The sequence below is a fragment of the Felis catus genome, chromosome B3 (assembly GCF_018350175.1).
Source record: "Felis catus isolate Fca126 chromosome B3, F.catus_Fca126_mat1.0, whole genome shotgun sequence".
Taxonomy (NCBI): domain Eukaryota; kingdom Metazoa; phylum Chordata; class Mammalia; order Carnivora; family Felidae; genus Felis; species Felis catus.
Genome location: NC_058373.1, coordinates 63,626,668 through 63,643,767, shown reverse-complemented (window position 1 = coordinate 63,643,767; position 17,100 = coordinate 63,626,668). Strand labels below are relative to the sequence as shown.

Here is a 17,100-nt window from a genome sequence, read left to right as displayed (position 1 = left end):
AAAAACAAAGTGAAAGAGAATATCCTTAAAACAGAATATATTGAGCTAAAATAAGAAAAATAATGGCTGACTTTTGAAGCAAAACGATGCAATTCTGCTTCAAAAAAAAAAAGTTCATCAACCTAGAATTACATACATGCAGTAATAATATCCTTCAAGAAAAAGATGAAATACATTTTCATATAAGTTAAAGCTGAGAGAACCCACTACCAGTAGACCTATACTTGTGAGAAATGCTAAATCACGTTCTTCAGGCTCAAGTGGAATGATACCAGTTCGAAAATGGCTAATCGGGTCCTACAGAAAGTTCTGAAAAGTGCCTGAAATGGTAAACGAGTAGGTAAATATATAATATTATTTTTCCTAATTTCTTTGGAATATGTTTGTTTAAAGTAAAATTAAAAGCATTGACTTAGGGATCTGTAACACATGTAGCAAATAATATTACAGCAATTGAAAAAAGAACAGGGAAAGCAAAGAGAATTATACTGGTATAATCATCTTACATTATATATATAGAGAGATTTTATTAATTCAAGATACACTATAGTAACTTAGGTACATACATTGTAGTCCTTGAGCAACTAGTGAAGAATAGAGCAACGATAAAAAACGATAAAAAGAGCAAACGATAAAAAAGGTTATCCTAAATATACATAAAACATTATCCTAAATATACATATATTTGACAAAGTATAGGTGGTAGTCAGGATATATAAAAATTACTAAATTTTAAATTAGGTAATTTAAAAAAATGAATAACCCAATAAACATGGGCAAAGCCTTGAACAGACATTTTACAAGAAAAGGTATAAAGATGCTCAACATTGTCAGTCATCAGGGAAATGCAAAGGAAAGCCACAATGAGATATGCCACACATCCACTAGAATGTTTAAAATTAGAAAACCTAAAATGCCAAATATTATTTACAATTCTGCAATTCCTCTCCTTGTTCACCCAAAAGAAATGAAAACATAATGTTCACAAAGTACATTGTACAAGAATGTTCATTGCACCTTTACTCCTAAGAGCCAAAAACTAAAAGCATGATCTCCATCAACGGAAAAGTAGATCAACAAATCATAGTATGTTTATGCAACAGAATGACTGAACAACAACAACAATAACAACAAAAGAATAAACTACTGACACAAACATGGATGAATCTTAAAGATAATGTGTTGAGGGAGTGGGGGGGGGGGTGGGAAGCCAGAGACAAGAGAATCCATATTGCATAATTCCATTTATGTGAATTTCAAGAACGAGCAAACAAACAAATCTAATTGCGGGGGGGGGGGGGATAAATCAATGGAGGATGACTTTCTGGGGCTGGGGGACCAACTGAGAAGGGGCATAAAAGAATGCTCTAGAGTGACGGAAATGTTCCATGTCTTAATTCAGATGTATAAATTTGTCAAAATTTAAGATTTTTACATTTTACTATAATTACATTTATATGATGTGATCACATATACCTCAATAAAAATACCAAACTAATTTTTTAAAGGATATTAATCCTTTCTTGCTATATTTCACTGACAGTGATTTCCCCTCAAAACTACTAAAGGAGGAAGGTACAGAGATGATACCACAGTTCTTTTCAGCTCCCAGCTTTGGATAGGCTTTTGAACTCTAAGCTATGGTCATCCCCAAATTCTGAAATAAAGGGACTTTCCAACCAGAAAATAATGACCACATTTATGATCAATCCACCAAAAGCTAACATGTTGGCAGGTGTCTGCTTGAACATAAAGAACAAAGTAAGACTGCTAATCCACTGCCTAGTCAATAACCTGACTTTAGGGCAGGGCATAGGACTTGGAAGTCATAAATCTGAAACCCCCAAATTTGAAACCGACATACTGACTATTCTTACTGAAGAATAAGAATCATGTTTCTGACTAGCACCCATGGAGCTCAGAAGAGAAAGGTTTTGCCCATCATTTGTCTCCCAAACCCAGTCAAGAAAAAAAAAAAAAAAAAAAGAAGTTTGCAAACTTATCTAGTCAGGTATGGAAATGGGAGCACAGGGTTTCATAGTGACTTAAAAGAATTTTAGGGGCGCCTGGGTGGCGCAGTCGGTTAAGCGTCCGACTTCAGCCAGGTCACGATCTCGCGGTCCGTGAGTTCGAGCCCCGCGTCGGGCTCTGGGCTGATGGCTCAGAGCCTGGAGCCTGTTTCCGATTCTGTGTTTCCCTCTCTCTCTGCCCCTCCCCCGTTCATGCTCTGTCTCTCTCTGTCCCAAAAATAAATAAACATTGAAAAAAAAATTAAAAAAAAAAAATTTTAAAACTACAAGTATTCAGATAATTAAGAAATAAATTAATTATCCAGAATTAACATGAAGCACTGTTAAAAAACTAAGCCAATTCTACATTGCTGATTCACTAAAAACTCAAGAACCAGGACAGAAGTGACAGCAAGAAGGTAGTCACATTTGGTATATGTGCTGCCGAAGCGAGCACGTAGGTAGTCACATTTGGGGAGGCTGGATGGCTTAGGTACTTGAGCGTCTGACTTCGGCTCAGGTCATGATCTCACAGTTTGTGACTTTGAGCCCTGCGATGGGCTCTGTGCTGACAGTTCTGAGCCTGAAGCCTGCTTCCGATTCTATGTCTCCCTCTCTCTCTGCCCCTCCCTAACTTGTGCTCTGGCTCTCTCTTTCTCTCTCTCAAAAATAAATAAACATTTAAAACAAAAAGATGTGGGAGTCATCTTAAAAAACAAAGAAGGTAGTCATATTTACAGTGAAATAGTCATAATTCCTATAGCTTTCAAAACAAATTCAAGGCTCTGGGTAAGATACTGACAAAAATAAGTGCAGGAAATCAGAGTGTATGAAGACACCATCTACCTACTTACATCCTTTTATTGCTAAAACTAGTCTCTAACCCATGCATATTTCTCATAGTCCATGAGTTCAAGCCCCACATCAGGATTGCTGCTCTCAGCACATAGAACACTTCAGATCCTCTGTCCTGCTCTCTCTCTCTGTCCCAACCCTCGCTTGTGCTCTCTCTCAAAAATAAACAAAACATTTAAAAATTAAAAAAAAAATAATAATGCTAGACAGTTTTAGTGTACTGGACAAAAAAACATTTCACCTTTAAAACAAAAGAATTTTCAGTGACTCGAGTGGGGGAAATTAAGCATAGTGGTTAAAAATATGGCCTAAGTTTGATATATCTAAGTTCAAATTCTAGCTCTGTCCTCTAACTATCAAGTTACTCGGCCTCGCTGTGTTTTGATTCCCTGATGTGGAGAATGGGAATGGCAGTAATTTCACAAAGACACTGCAAATATTAAATGTGATGATATTTACATTGCTGAAATAACTTTCTAGGTCCAAGGCAGAGCTGTTGCTACCCACAGTGCCACATTAGCAAACCAAAACTTAGATAACTTTTGTGTCCCCATAAATACTCTGCTTGACTAGAAATGCAGAATGTCCAGCTACCCAGTCCCCAAACATGAAGCCATTTCTGGAACTTTCTCAACCAATCATATATTTTCTATTTGTCTCTTCTTTGTTCTTTATTCTTTATCCTATAAAAGCTTCCTGTCTTTCACCTCATTAAGTAGATTTCTGAAAGGAGACCACCTGCTTTATGATGTGTTAAAGTTTATTGCATCACCTACACCATCTTCTTTAACCCTTCTTTAACCCTTTTTGGTGACAAGGAATGAGATCCAAAGCTGACTAATGGCCAACAGTAGGAGATGCATAGGTGAGGTGCCCACTGAACCCTTCAACTTCACTGTTCCTCTTGTTCTTACCAAGGCCCATGAATAAGGCACTCTCAGATGTGAGCTACGCTCCCTTGCATATGGCTCCCTGATCCAAATAAATTTTATTTAAAATAATAATAATATTATTATATACATATACACATATACAAACATAGAGAGAGTGTGTGTGTGTTCCCATATGGTCCCGGAGTCCCAAAAAGGTGCCAGGGTTTGTTAAATTTCCTGGAAAAGTTCTGGGATCACATGAAGTTACTGGGATAATCATACTGAGATCCCACAGTGGGTGGCAGCCATTAGGGCCTCATAAAACCTTCTGGTAAGTCCATAGCATAAACCATTGGAGGACTTGGGGGAATAAATTAAGACAAGAAATTCAGACTGTTCAACCCAACAAAATAAAAATTCAAGTCTGTACAAATCAGACTGTTAAAAGCCATCAAGGCATCTGCCACTGTAAAGAAATCTTCTTATGAAGGAAATAATACAAATCTATTGCATATGGGAATCTCAGAAGCCAAAGCCATAAAATTGATGGGCAGAGTGTGTACACTTAAAAGCTGTAATAGCACTCTTGCCACCTAATTCTAAGATTCCCATGTTAGGATAAATTGTGCCTAGAATGGGTTAGATTAACACTAGGTCACCTGCCAACCTTCAGAAAATTTCCATGCAACGAGGTATACTGTAAAACACCACAAAATCCCCAATTCGGCCCCACATTCCTCTTATGTATTAATGTGATTTTGAGAGAGTCCAGTCTTAGCTAAAGATATAGGATCTTCAAGTTTCTAAGACTTGAGCACCTCACCTTCTAGCCCACCTGCTTATTTTATGTCCAAGAACTATGGCCCCAGAAGCTTTAGCTAGCTACAAAAATGGCAAAATCTTACTAAGACAACTAGAATTTACAGTGGCCATTATCAGGAGCATTCCAATTAGACAAATCATTCATCTAATAAGTGCACTTGAAAACAAGCGTTCTCAAATCAAACAAATAGAATGGGATACCTATTTTAACTGGAAAGCAGAAGACTCCGAAAGGCTTCAAGATTCCTAAATAGCTCCACTGGAAGATTCATGGCAAAAGGCTAATGAAAAACCGAAGACACAAGAGGTATCCAAAATAAATGACTGTGTAAGACTGACGTGACTCCTACTACTGCCCCCTATGCTCCTTTTCTTGAGTACTCATTCTACTAATCCTCTATCTGAATTGCCTTTCCACTCTAAAGAGACCACAAGGCTGTAAACAGAAGTCCACCAAATTAGTGGCATTACAACTACAACAGTTCCAAGTCCAGAAACCTAAAACACCTGGGCCTCCCTCATTGTATGTTCTGAGGGGTCAATCATCCAAACACTTGCTTAGGATAATGTGCTCAAGAAGACCCACATATTTTTTTAATCTTTTAAATGTTTATTTATTTTTGAGAGAGAGAGACAGAGTGTGAGTGGACAAGGGGGAGAGAGAGAGGGAGACACGGAATCGGAAGCAGGCTCCAGGCTCTCAGCTGTCAGCACAGAGGCCAACACGGGGCTCAAACTCACAAACCATGAGATCACGGCCTGAGCCAAAGTTGGACGCTTAACTGTCTGAGCCACCCCGGCTTCCCAAGAAGACCCATATTTTTAATCAAACCTCTTAGTCAAGAAAAATGGTCAAGAAGATGCTCAAAAGTGGAGACTGTTGAAATAACTTTCTAGGCCCAAGATGAAGCTGCTTCTGCCTGGGGTGCCACATTAGCAAATCAAAACTTACATAATTTTCACGTGCCTGTAAATGTCCTGCTTGACCAGAAATGCAGTGTATCCAGAGCGTCAATCCCCAAACACCAAACCAACTCTGAGCCTTCTCATCTCAAACAAAGTTGACTATGTGGCCCCAACCAATTCTATATTTTCTGTTTATCTCTTCTTTGTTCTTTATTCTATATCCCATGAAAGCTTTCTGCTTTTCCAGCCCATTTTTGCTGTTCTCCGAAAGGAGACTGTCCACTTCACGAAGTGTCAAAGTTTGTATGTATCACTTGAATTGTCTTCTGTAATCATTTTTTAGCAATATATAAAGTGCTTAGCATAGCTACTGAAGGGTAATAATTTTTCAGTAAATGCTAGCTATTATTATACTGTCCTCTTACAACTCAAAGAGACAACAACAACAAAAGCAATTTAGGGATAACATTTTATCAATGTTCAGTTTTTATCCCAAAGAATTTTCATAAATGATTGTGCTTTTTATATCACATACATACAGTTGTCATATGTTTAAGAAAGTGATTCTTAGGCTATATGAAAACAGTTAAAATCCCTTTTATATTTTATGATTATCATTTTATAGCTATTAATGAAGGAACATTTTCAGACTTCTTAAAAAATCTGTTGATCAAACTATCCCCCATAAAGGAAGTGGTAACGACCAGAGGCCAATGACACATGCAGCTGCCATACCTGATGGATCAGTTCACATCTTACCTACATAGGTCAATGGGACATGAAATAGTTTCTTTTTTAGCAAGAGGCATTCTAAGAATTCCTAATGAAAAGCTTTTGTTTTATTCTCTAGAATATGAGAGAATCACTGTGGCGGATGTCCAGGGGCTTTTTACTCCACCAAGTCCTGACATATTTCAAGTGTTTCAAAAGAATCTGTGGTAGATCAGGTTCCCCAGGGAACAAACTCAGAGCCTCCAAAATTGCATGCAAGAGCTTTCTTTGGGGGCTGCTTTTAGGGTCAGACCAAGACAGAGGCTGGCTGAGATTCTACAGGGAGCTCTGGGCAAGAATGGCTCTGCAGAGTCTTCCTAACTTGAAGCACATGGACCAGCCACTGGATATGGGCTGATCCCTAGGGAGGGTGCATGGCCTGGGGCAAGGCAGCACTGATGGCCACGGGCAACTCCTGGAGGAGAATCAATACTTCCAGCCTCCGAGTAAGGAGTACCCCAGTACTGAAGTAGGACCCAAGTGGAGTACCACTGCCTCCACTCCACAGCCTCAGAGATTGTGAATCTACCTGTCCCTGAGACTAACCAATGGCCGGTGACTACAAGGCCACAGCTGGCAACTTATATAAATGCCAAATTAACCATCTTTTGTGGCTTGTCTTGTTGCTGCTACTTTTAGCTTATCTTTGACTCTCTGGAAGACTGGAACTTCTACTCCCTAAACTAAGTCTATCTTGTTACATGGATCCATGGTGCTGTTTAGAATGGACCAGAGGGCAATGCCACATCTGAGGAAGAATGCACTTCCATATCCATACAGGTCCCCACACTGCTGCTTTTGGCTTGATATGGCCTGGTTTAGGAGAAGACTTCCTGAAGTGGAGAAACTATGATCTCAGAGTTCATATTTTAAATTAAAGCTCTGTTGATACAGCTGAGAGTGATTTTGTGTGTGTGTGTGTGTGGTGGGGCGGGCATTGGGGGGCGGGGGGGGGGGGGGGGTCATGGGCAACATACACTGGTTTCTGCTCCTGCACTGAAATTCAACAAATCCATCTTTACATGTTACTGAAGCCACAGGCTGATGTGTGGCCTGTGGAACGAAGCCTGTGAAGGTGGTTAACTAGATTCTGAGGCAGAGAGAGATCAGAACAGCCTGTCCATCTCTGGTATGTAAGGGTGGTGCCCAAGCAGGGAGGCAGATGGTTGTTCTGCCCCAGAAAACAGCTGCTTTGGAATTTCTGTGGTTAGGTATTTAGAGGAGAGCTGATAAAGTGGGGAAAACATAAAGGATGAAGTGAAGGGGGAAAAGAGCAAAGAGGAGGATTATTGCGAGAGAGAGAGAGACAAAGAACAAATGAAATATTTTCCCCTTTCTTTGGTGGATAATAACCAGATAACTTAGCATAGATGACTACTCCCTTGCCACCACACCCTGTGCCCCATTTGCAAGCTGAGTTTGATGATGAGATGTGATGATGCTGATGCTGATGATGGTGATGGAAGTGGAAGAAGATTCAGAGAAGGAGGAACAGGAGGTTAAAAAAAAAAAAAAAAGGAGAAGACGGAGAAGATTCAAAACCAAAACCACAGCCGAAACAGGAAATGGAGGATGTTTGCCTCATGAGAACACAAGCTCACCTCAAGACCCTGTCTATTGGAAAAGTTCTTTTGAAAATTTGCAAATCTCTGCTCAAAAGCTTTGAACAAATGAAGACTCAAAGTTAAAGCATCTGGTTTGGTAGAAAAAGGATGGCACCTGCAGTAAGAGTATCTGTTTCAAGTCCCATCTTGGCCATTTATTAGCTGCTTAGTTTGGAATCCATAATTAATCTCCCCAAACCTTATCCATGAAACGGAGCACAGAGACTTGACATAAAAATCAATCAATAAACATAAATGACAATGTTTTGCACTCTGTAGGGTGCTTATACAAATCCCAGATTGTTTAGAGATGATGCATTTTCGTGGTTAATTCTCTGAATCAATAAGAACACAGATGCTTCTTTCTTCTTATTTAGTTTGGTTGCATAGTACTTGAAGCATTTTAAATTTATTTCCTCTTCTTGGTCAATGGGATAATACTTCCTCTCTTAAGTACTAAGCAGTGATGGCACATTCATTCCAGCAAATTGAGAGATGGCTGGTAAACTTGAAATTTTACATAAAGCAGGCAATTCTTGAATTCAAGTTGTCCTTACATTTTATGTCAATGAAACTAAGTCTTCTTTGGAGATGTCTATCAAAAAGTATGTTAACCATCTTAATGTTCCTAATGATGATTCTGTGGCAATGTAAGATACTATTGCCATCAGCCTAAACTGCTTTTGAATCAACAAAGATTCATTAGAGATACCTTTGTCATTGTGGCAACTCTTATTATTCCAACTCTTTCGGAACTGGTCATCTTAGATACAGGAGCTTCAGTTAGTGCAAAGATGCCAATCCTTACCATATGGGACAGCTAGGATTTTCTTATAGCCCCTGTTTTCTAGAGAAAAACAGAACCCAAAGACATAGACACGTGCACATTTTCATTTGCCTTTCCTTCTCAGTTTTTGGGCATCACCGGGGGCAGGTAAGTAGTCACTTCTTTGCATTCATGTGTATGCACAGACATTTTCTATAATCGTCCATCTTGGTTCCTTGCTTCAGCATTCAATATTTCTCAGAGACCTGGAATTCAAAACTCATATGTTGACATAGTTAAGTGGTTAATCAAAAAAAATAAAAATAAAAAAAAAAACTCTCAAACTTCTGAATCCTCCTTCTCTTTCTTTGATTCATTCGCTCATTCACTGCCTCGGCTTGAAATAGCAATAGCCATTTCTTATATTTTAAGAAAGATATTGTGCTCCACAAAGATTATAGCCAGATAATGAAAATGGCCAAGAAAAAAAAAAGGAGAAAATGTGTTCACATGGATCCATGTAAAACAAGAATGACATCTGGATGCCATAAAGTAGATTTCTCATCTGCTGGTAAAACGTCTCCTGGTTTTTCTATTATGGAGCCATAAAGTAAGAGATATTGTTAAAACCCACCCATACTCCAGAGGAACTCTGTCTAGGTCTATGCTTAACCTGCTTGAAGTGAAATATTAACAAGAACAGAAGGTCTGGTATTCCCAGTGCTGAAAATTCTGAGTAGTGATAAGTCATGGTCACTATTAATCACGAAAGGGTGTTTCTTTCCATATGGAATAAATTCTAAGGAATTTTATTTTTTTTATTTTCGAGACTGGCGAATTATACGAATAAAAGAAAAAAAATCTTCTAAGATTCCAGGTAATCTGAAAAATCCATTTATGTGACAGCATAACAACTGATCAAAGCTTTCTTCCCCTCCGAGGCTCTGTTCATTTTTGGTCAATGCCTACATCTTGAGATGTCTGAGGACTGCAAGGTGTCATCCCGAGACAGTGATCTGCACCTGATTTTGCACTTAAGAAGCTGACTTGATGTACACAAGCACATTCTGCATATTCTGCTGTGAGCACACATGGAGTCACTCTACTTGTAGTTAATGCCTATGGGAAATGATCTTTCTAAGGCAGGAAGTCTGTCCATGCTTCTGTGCTGGTGTTTACATTATTGCCTCAGCTTGAAATGTTCTCCGTCCTCCAATTCTCAATGTATTGAAATGTTTTAAGTTTAACTCAAATACCACCTCCTCTCTGGAGTTCTCCTTTACTGCCCACAATTAGAATGAATTGTTCCTCATTCTCTACACTCCCCACAACATATTATCTGTCCTTCTAGTTTGCTCCTATCTACCCTTCCTCTTCTTAAAGTTAATTCCATACCTATGTTTCCTTTTCTCTGGCAGAAATTCATAAATGCTTCTGAGAGTCCCAGATAAAACAGGACAGATAAAAAAAAGTAGGACTTGGTTTGAACCAAATTATTTTGGCTCTGATATCTAAGTTATGTTTTGTTCAAGAAGATTAAAAAATACCAAAACTCTAGTCTAAGAACTCTCTTTTGATTTCACATCCAGAATTTTCCAGGGAAACATTTTTCATGTCTCCGGACCTCACTTTGTTTTCAGGCTGTAATGGGGACGCTGTGAAGATCAAAAATACAAAACCTTGACTTTAAGAGTTGCCCATAGCTCAGAAATAAAACAGGGATTCTGTATATGCACCACAGAAAACCAAAGGCAAGACTCTAACCCAAAGGCCAGCAATTTAGAGATGCTTGTTTTATTCTAGTCCTCTGGCTACGACAGAGAAAAGCTTCCTATCCCCTTCATTCCCCATAATGAATTCCTCCTACAAGTATGGAACAGGCTGTTGGCTCAAAATCAACTCTTCACAAAATGAGACTCCAATCCAACTACAAGAAACAGCACCCAGAAGATAAACATACCACAAACAATACTTAAGTGCTCTTTCATATTACAAACATCAAAAAGGTAGGACTATCCAAAACCTAGAGTGGAAAAAGGAGCAAAGACCAACTTGCCATCACCTTTTCCTCACGTCCCCAGGATTTTCACTTTTCCCAGAATTTTTTTCAAATAATTTGTTTGTATTCTTAAAACGGAAAGTTAAAGCAAAATTTTACATGGAGTTGGTTCATGAGACATATTATCCTTATCTGTGTGGTTGCTGGTCTTATAATACTAGATAATACTAGAATACTATACTAGAATACTAGAATATAGTATCAGGCCACAAAATATGAGATGCACAAGTACATACATCTTCCCTACAGACAAAACCTGTTATTTTTCTTAATAACTGCTTTAGAAATAAAAACGATCTTTACATAGTTTTAATTCAACTCTTAACCTTCAATGGTCCTGTATTCAAGGTGAAAGTGACCAGATGGCTAATGTGGGAGTTGTGAGGCAATTTTAGGACTATTTCCAGGTAAAAAAACAGGACTCTACTTCCCAATCCTGCCCACCCGCTCCAATTTTCTAGGATAATGGAAGAGAGAAAAGCAAGGAATAAGTCAAGTCTTGAGACCATTCAGGAAAACCTCTGACATCAGGCACTGCTTAGAATTACTCAAATACCTTTAACAGGTGGCCCCGGACCCTAGACTTGTGAAAAAGTCACAAGAGGCATGGGATCCTTTGTTACCTGCCAGCACAGGCTGTTTCCTGAGGAGAACAAGGCAGGCAGCCAGGTCGCGCTGAGTCAGCTGTGTCCAGGTGCAACAGTCCCTAGAAGAGGGTTAAGCATCCTGGGATTCAGATGACAGTCGTACCACAACAGAAGGTTATTGGGGTGCAAGAGATCCAAACTCTAAGGCTCACCATCAGAGTGATTTGATTCGCTTTACTTCCTAATGTCTCCCTCCCATTTCCTCCTCCTTCTTAAGCATCTGTTGGGACACCGCTAGAACTGAAAATGCAGTACTGTTTCCTATAGCTTCTTCTGCAGGGAGAAATCTGTTATCCTACACACTATGTTGACTTTCTTATCTTTCTCTGAAGTCCCAGAGAATATGTAAAGAACATGTTTCACTTTGTTATCCTTCTGGGAGTTTTTCGTTGTTAAAGTATTTGCAGTTATCAGGACAAAGGTCCCTTCCCCTTTAAAAAACCAGGTGATACCATCTCGCGCTCCGTGAGTTCGAGCCCCGCGTCGGGCTCTGGGCTGATGGCTCAGAGCCTGGAGCCTGCTTCCGATTCTGTGTTTCCCTCTCTCTCTGCCCCTCCCCCATTCATGCTCTGTCTCTCTCTGTCTCAAAAATAAATAAACATTAAAAAAAAATAAAAAAAAAAAACAGGTGATTAACTGCTGCACCTTTCATTGGGGCGTATCAATCAGTAGTAAAGGACTTGGGGCACCTGGGTGGCCCAGGCGGTTAAGCATCCAACTCTTGATTTCAGCTCAGGTCATGAACTCATGGTTTGTGAGTTGGAGCCCTACCCTGGGCTGGCAGCACAGAGCCTGCTGGGGATTTTCTCTCCCTCTCTCTGCCCTTCCCCCACTCATGTGCATGAGTGCACCTGCACACATGAGAGTGCATGCAGGGGTGTGTGTGTGTGTGTGTGTGTGTCTCTCTCTGTCTCTCAAAATAAATAAATCAAACTTTTTTTAAAAAGGAGTGCAGGACTTACGGAAGGTAGAAAATGCATAAACTGGGGTTCTGAAAATCCCTGTTAGAGGGCAATTCAGTGTCAGGGAAGAAGGATATGAGGGGCCACAAAAACCTGAGGCTTCAGATGGCAGGAAGGACAGGTTGGGGAGAGAAATCTTAGAATTACTTAAGAATGTGTTTACAGCTTCCACTAAATAGCAGGAGAAATTAATATTTATTTTCTAAATAGCAGTTTAAGATAAAAATCATTGTCCCAAAAGTTAGTTCATAAAATAGAAGGGGAACTGACAGTTCTGTATGTATGTAAAAGAGAGAAAACACCAGCACAGATCAGTGAAATAATTTCAATGTCTAAGTGTTTTATGCAACACCCATTCCCAGCGCCTTTCAACATTTATCTTACTGGGTGAATCCATAATTAATGAGAAGTTAACAAGTAGGTTTTTAGGGGTGCCTGGGAGGCCCAGTCGGTTAAGCATTGGACTTCGGCTCAGGTCATGATTTCACCGTTGGTGAGTTCAAGCCCTGTATCGGGCTCTGTGCTGACAGCTCGAGCCAAGAGCCTGCTTTGAATTCTGTGTCTCCCTCTCTCACTACCCCTTGCCCACTCACACTCTCTCTCTCTCTCTCTCTGTCTCTCTCTCAAAAATAAATATACATTTTTAAAAATTAAAAAAACAAGATTTTTAATAGTCAAAATCATTGATTACAGTGCAGCCACATTCACTGCCCACCTAACTACACACAGAAGCACAGAGGTGAGAAAGGGAGAAGAGAGAGAGCAAAGGCGCCAAGGAAGGGGATCTGAGAGGACTGAGTCCTCAGGCTCAGCTTATTTCCCCCTCCCACCTTTGAGAGCAGAATGCTGGTTATCCTGAGACACGAGCTCAGCTCTGCCACAGCCTTTGTCATCGCCAGTGGTCTCTGATCCAAATAACATTATTCACGGTTCTGGGAAAGTTACCTTCTACTCGGGGGTAATTTATCTCTCCACCAACGAAAGTAGGGATTTTAAAAAATCACCTACTCGCTCCAGTTCCTGACCAAATTTCTCTTCCGCCTCCTACTTGTTTAACCAACTTCAAGTCCCCTGCTTGAAAGACAAGCGGCGCAAGCGTGGGGGCTGGCAGGTGGGTGCGTGCGTGCCTGTGTGCGTGCCTGCGTGCGTATGACGTAAGCCCAGGTTAGATACTTAGTCTTCGCAAACTGGCCACACCCGCTGCCAAATGTCAGTGTTTAGACAGCCTCTAAAGCAAACTGTGGGGCGAATATAGAGCATGTCATCTACACCCTGTGGTGAATTAGAAATATCTGATACAATCTCCATAATTGTAGAGGATAAGGTCACTTCACAAATAAAGAGCCTGAGTAAGACTACTGAAAAGATGTCAGATCTCTCAAGAAACACATTAAACTCAACTACAATTTTAATTGAAATTGAAATACCAATAGGACATTTTTTTTTAATATTTGATGTGACAAAATTATTCTAAAATATACCCGGGAGAGGGGAACTATCAGAGTATCCAAGAAATAAGCTTTAAATAATAAAATGAAGATGAAAGTAGTAACAAGCAGAGAGAATTCGTGGAGTTATTAAACCATATTATAAAACAAATAACTGAAACTGTAGAAGTCTAAGAATAAAAAGATGAATAGAACAAAATATGAAGTTTAGAAACAAATTCAAATACATATAAAACATGGTTTATGAAAGAAAGGGTCTCATCTCAAATAATAGTGAATTATTTAGGGGCTACGCTAAATATAAAAGGAGGGTGTTAACGTCTTTCCTCATGACAGAGACCAAATTAAATTCCAGATGTACTCAAGAACTAAATATGAGTAGTAACACCATTTTAAAAATCTGGTGGAAAAAATTATCAACATTTTTCTGATCTTGGGGCATAATAGTTATGAATAAGTAAATATTTTATGAGTAGAACCAATAAAATGCAATACTGATAGATTTGACTACCTAAGCAGCAAACTTCTTAATGCCAAAAATGCCTTCAACAAAATTTGAAACTTAATTAAAATTAAAACATAATTTAAAAATTAAAAGTGGAAAACTCACACACGCAAATAGTAATGTAATAGAAATTCATGGCAAGAAAAAAAAATTTTCTTTAATTATACAGCACTTAGAAATCAGCAATAAAAACAACAAAAATAAAGACCTAAAAATATGTTCAATAAAATGTTATAAATAATATAATAAAACAGACAATTCAGAGAAGAAAAACATGACTGAACAGCAACTGCATTCTTACACTTCTTAATAAAATATTTATAAATTTTTTTTTCAACGTTTATTTATTTTTGGGACAGAGAGAGACAGAGCATGAACGGGGGAGGGCCAGAGAGAGAGGGAGACACAGAATCGGAAACAGGCTCCAGGCTCCGAGCCATCAGCCCAGAGCCCGACGCGGGGCTCAGACTCCCAGACCGCGAGATCGTGACCTGGCTGAAGTCGGACGCTTAACCGACTGCGCCACCCAGGCGCCCCTAAAATATTTAGATATAGGTAACAAAATACTGCATTTTGCCTACCACACTGGCAATTATTGAAATTAAGTGTGCCAGTTATTGTGCAAGGAAATGAGAGGCTTAATCTATTACTGGTAAAAGGTATAAATATTTCTTACTTTCTAGGAGGACAAAATGACAAAATGTATCCAAAGTCTTAAATATGTGCATACTCTTTTAATCACAAACTCCTCTGAGAAAATTAAAGACATTTTCTAAGATTTATGGAGTGGATGTTAATCACATGTTTATAGTTCAAAAATGGAAAGCAATAAAAAGATTAAAGTAAATATTATAAAGCTACTTAAAATGATGCCACAGAATAATAGTGGTATGAAAAAAAGTTCATAATATATGGCTAAGTGTAAAAAGCATATTTTAAAATAATATGGTTTTCACTTTGTAAAAGCAGACACACATGCACACATGTGTGCACACAAACACACAACTAACTAGGAGATTATACCTCAAAATGCTACCAGTTATTACCATCGAATGGTGGGATTACAAGTAATTTTCATTTTCTTTCCCAAGCTTTTATGTGTTTATAAAAGATGAAGAATTTTATGTAGATTTAAGATGATGATTTTTTTTTCATTGAGGAAAATGTTATTAAAATAGTAAAGATAAAGAGTAAGGTAATTAAAATGGAATGAAGTATTTTAGCTATGTCTCTAAAGAGGTGTTTCTTTTCAAGACCAAAAGATATTCTTACAGCTTTTGAACTATATCCTTCTTAAATTCAAGCACCAAGACATAGTTGGGTAGAAAAAGTTGCTGCCAATCTTTGATTTTAATTTAGTTGCTGGAAATCTGCACTTGAACACCTGGGAAAACAGACAACTGTGTATTAGTGGATTTACTTTGTCTTGTGTACTATGCCTAAGTTGCTTCTGTTTAGCTATTGGAAAGTTACTGGTAGGAGCAGAGGGAGGTTTAGAATTTAGCAATGTCAACAGTATTTTTAAAAATTCTCTGCTTTATCTTCCCCCAAGGAGATGAGGAGAAAAAAAAAAAACCCAAAAACGAAACCTTGGCGGCTCCAGGGCATTTTCTATAACTAGACATATATAACTCTCCTGGAATGGAATGGATATTTAATCCATTTTCCTTTCCTGTGCTTTTAGTCTACTGTAGCATCCAACTCTTAAAGCATTTCTACAGCTAGTTGTCAGCAATGGCACCAGACTTACACTGGCCTAGAATGGCCTGTGGGGTGGTGAAGCAATGACCCTCAGCTCCCAATCACTCCTCCACTTAGAAACAGATCAAGAAATATCCCCAGAGGTCCTAGGATTCTTTGTGAGCCATGTCATCTGGGGCAGGCCACTTAACCTCCACAAGCCTCAATTCCTCATCTGAAAAAGAGGGATAGTAATGCCAAACTTACCAAGTTCCAATAAGGAATAAATTTTACAAAAAGGGTAAAAATGGATTGGGGGAAAAAGCCATACAAATGTTCTGCCATTTCGGTGCCACACTGAAAAAGCCATTGGTTCCAGCAGAATGAGATTTGAGTCTTCATTGGGGTGAGATGTTGCCAGCACTCTCAGGGGTTAGACAGTTGTGGGGTGACCTTTCTGCTTGATGATTGCAGCCACTGAATGGTGTTGACAAAGGGCATAGGAAAAGAATGCTTCTTACCAAAACCAAACTCCAAGTAAATTGAGAAGGAGAGCAATCCATGCCTCTGGTCTAATCCTTTAAAATCTTCTCTTTCAGAGAAATCATTTATGGCAGAAAAGTTTAAGTCAATTATTTTATTCTCAACTGTACCACAAGAAAAATGTTGTGTTTTTCCATCAGCCATTTTCCTGGTAATTCTTTCTCCTCTTGCATTTGACCTCTTGTTGTGGGTGTTACCTGAAATTCTGCCCTCCCTCCTCCCCATGTTCACTTCACTATTAACTTACTCCACCCCCTTATACTTGTGCAGAGCAAACAGCAGTCCTAGTTAACGTGAGATGCTCGTAATCATCTCCACCAAAGAAAAATAAGAAAAGTGTGTGTGTGTGGGGGGGGGGTGCTTTAAGGAGATGTTCTAGGAAGTTGCCCATTTGGGAGACTGCCTCTATCACTTCAGGAGGTTTTTTTAACAAATGTCTGATCAATGGATCCAAAATACTAAATCTCTCAGATTATTAAAATTATCTGCTATTAATGAAAACAAAAGGCAAATCCTACAGGAACATGTTCACAGTGTTCCAAATGGCTACTACCAAAAAATACACCCTTTCTTACTCCAAATGCTTTCTTTCACTGACATTTTTCCAAAGAAAGGAGAAGAATCAAAATTCAGCCATCTGTTTTGTTCAAA

At 38.9% G+C, this 17,100-nt stretch overlaps 1 long non-coding RNA gene across 1 annotated transcript; it reads right to left on the bottom strand.

Moving 5' to 3' along the window:
* Positions 1 to 7,171: 7,171 nt before the first annotated feature.
* LOC123385986 lies at positions 7,172 to 13,684 on the bottom strand. The gene is made up of 3 exons (XR_006599331.1): positions 13,219 to 13,684; positions 11,288 to 11,370; positions 7,172 to 8,871 (listed from the first exon to the last, which is right to left on the bottom strand). It is a non-coding gene; the product is annotated as an uncharacterized LOC123385986 (long non-coding RNA).
* Between the last annotated feature and the right edge of the window lie 3,416 nt (positions 13,685 to 17,100).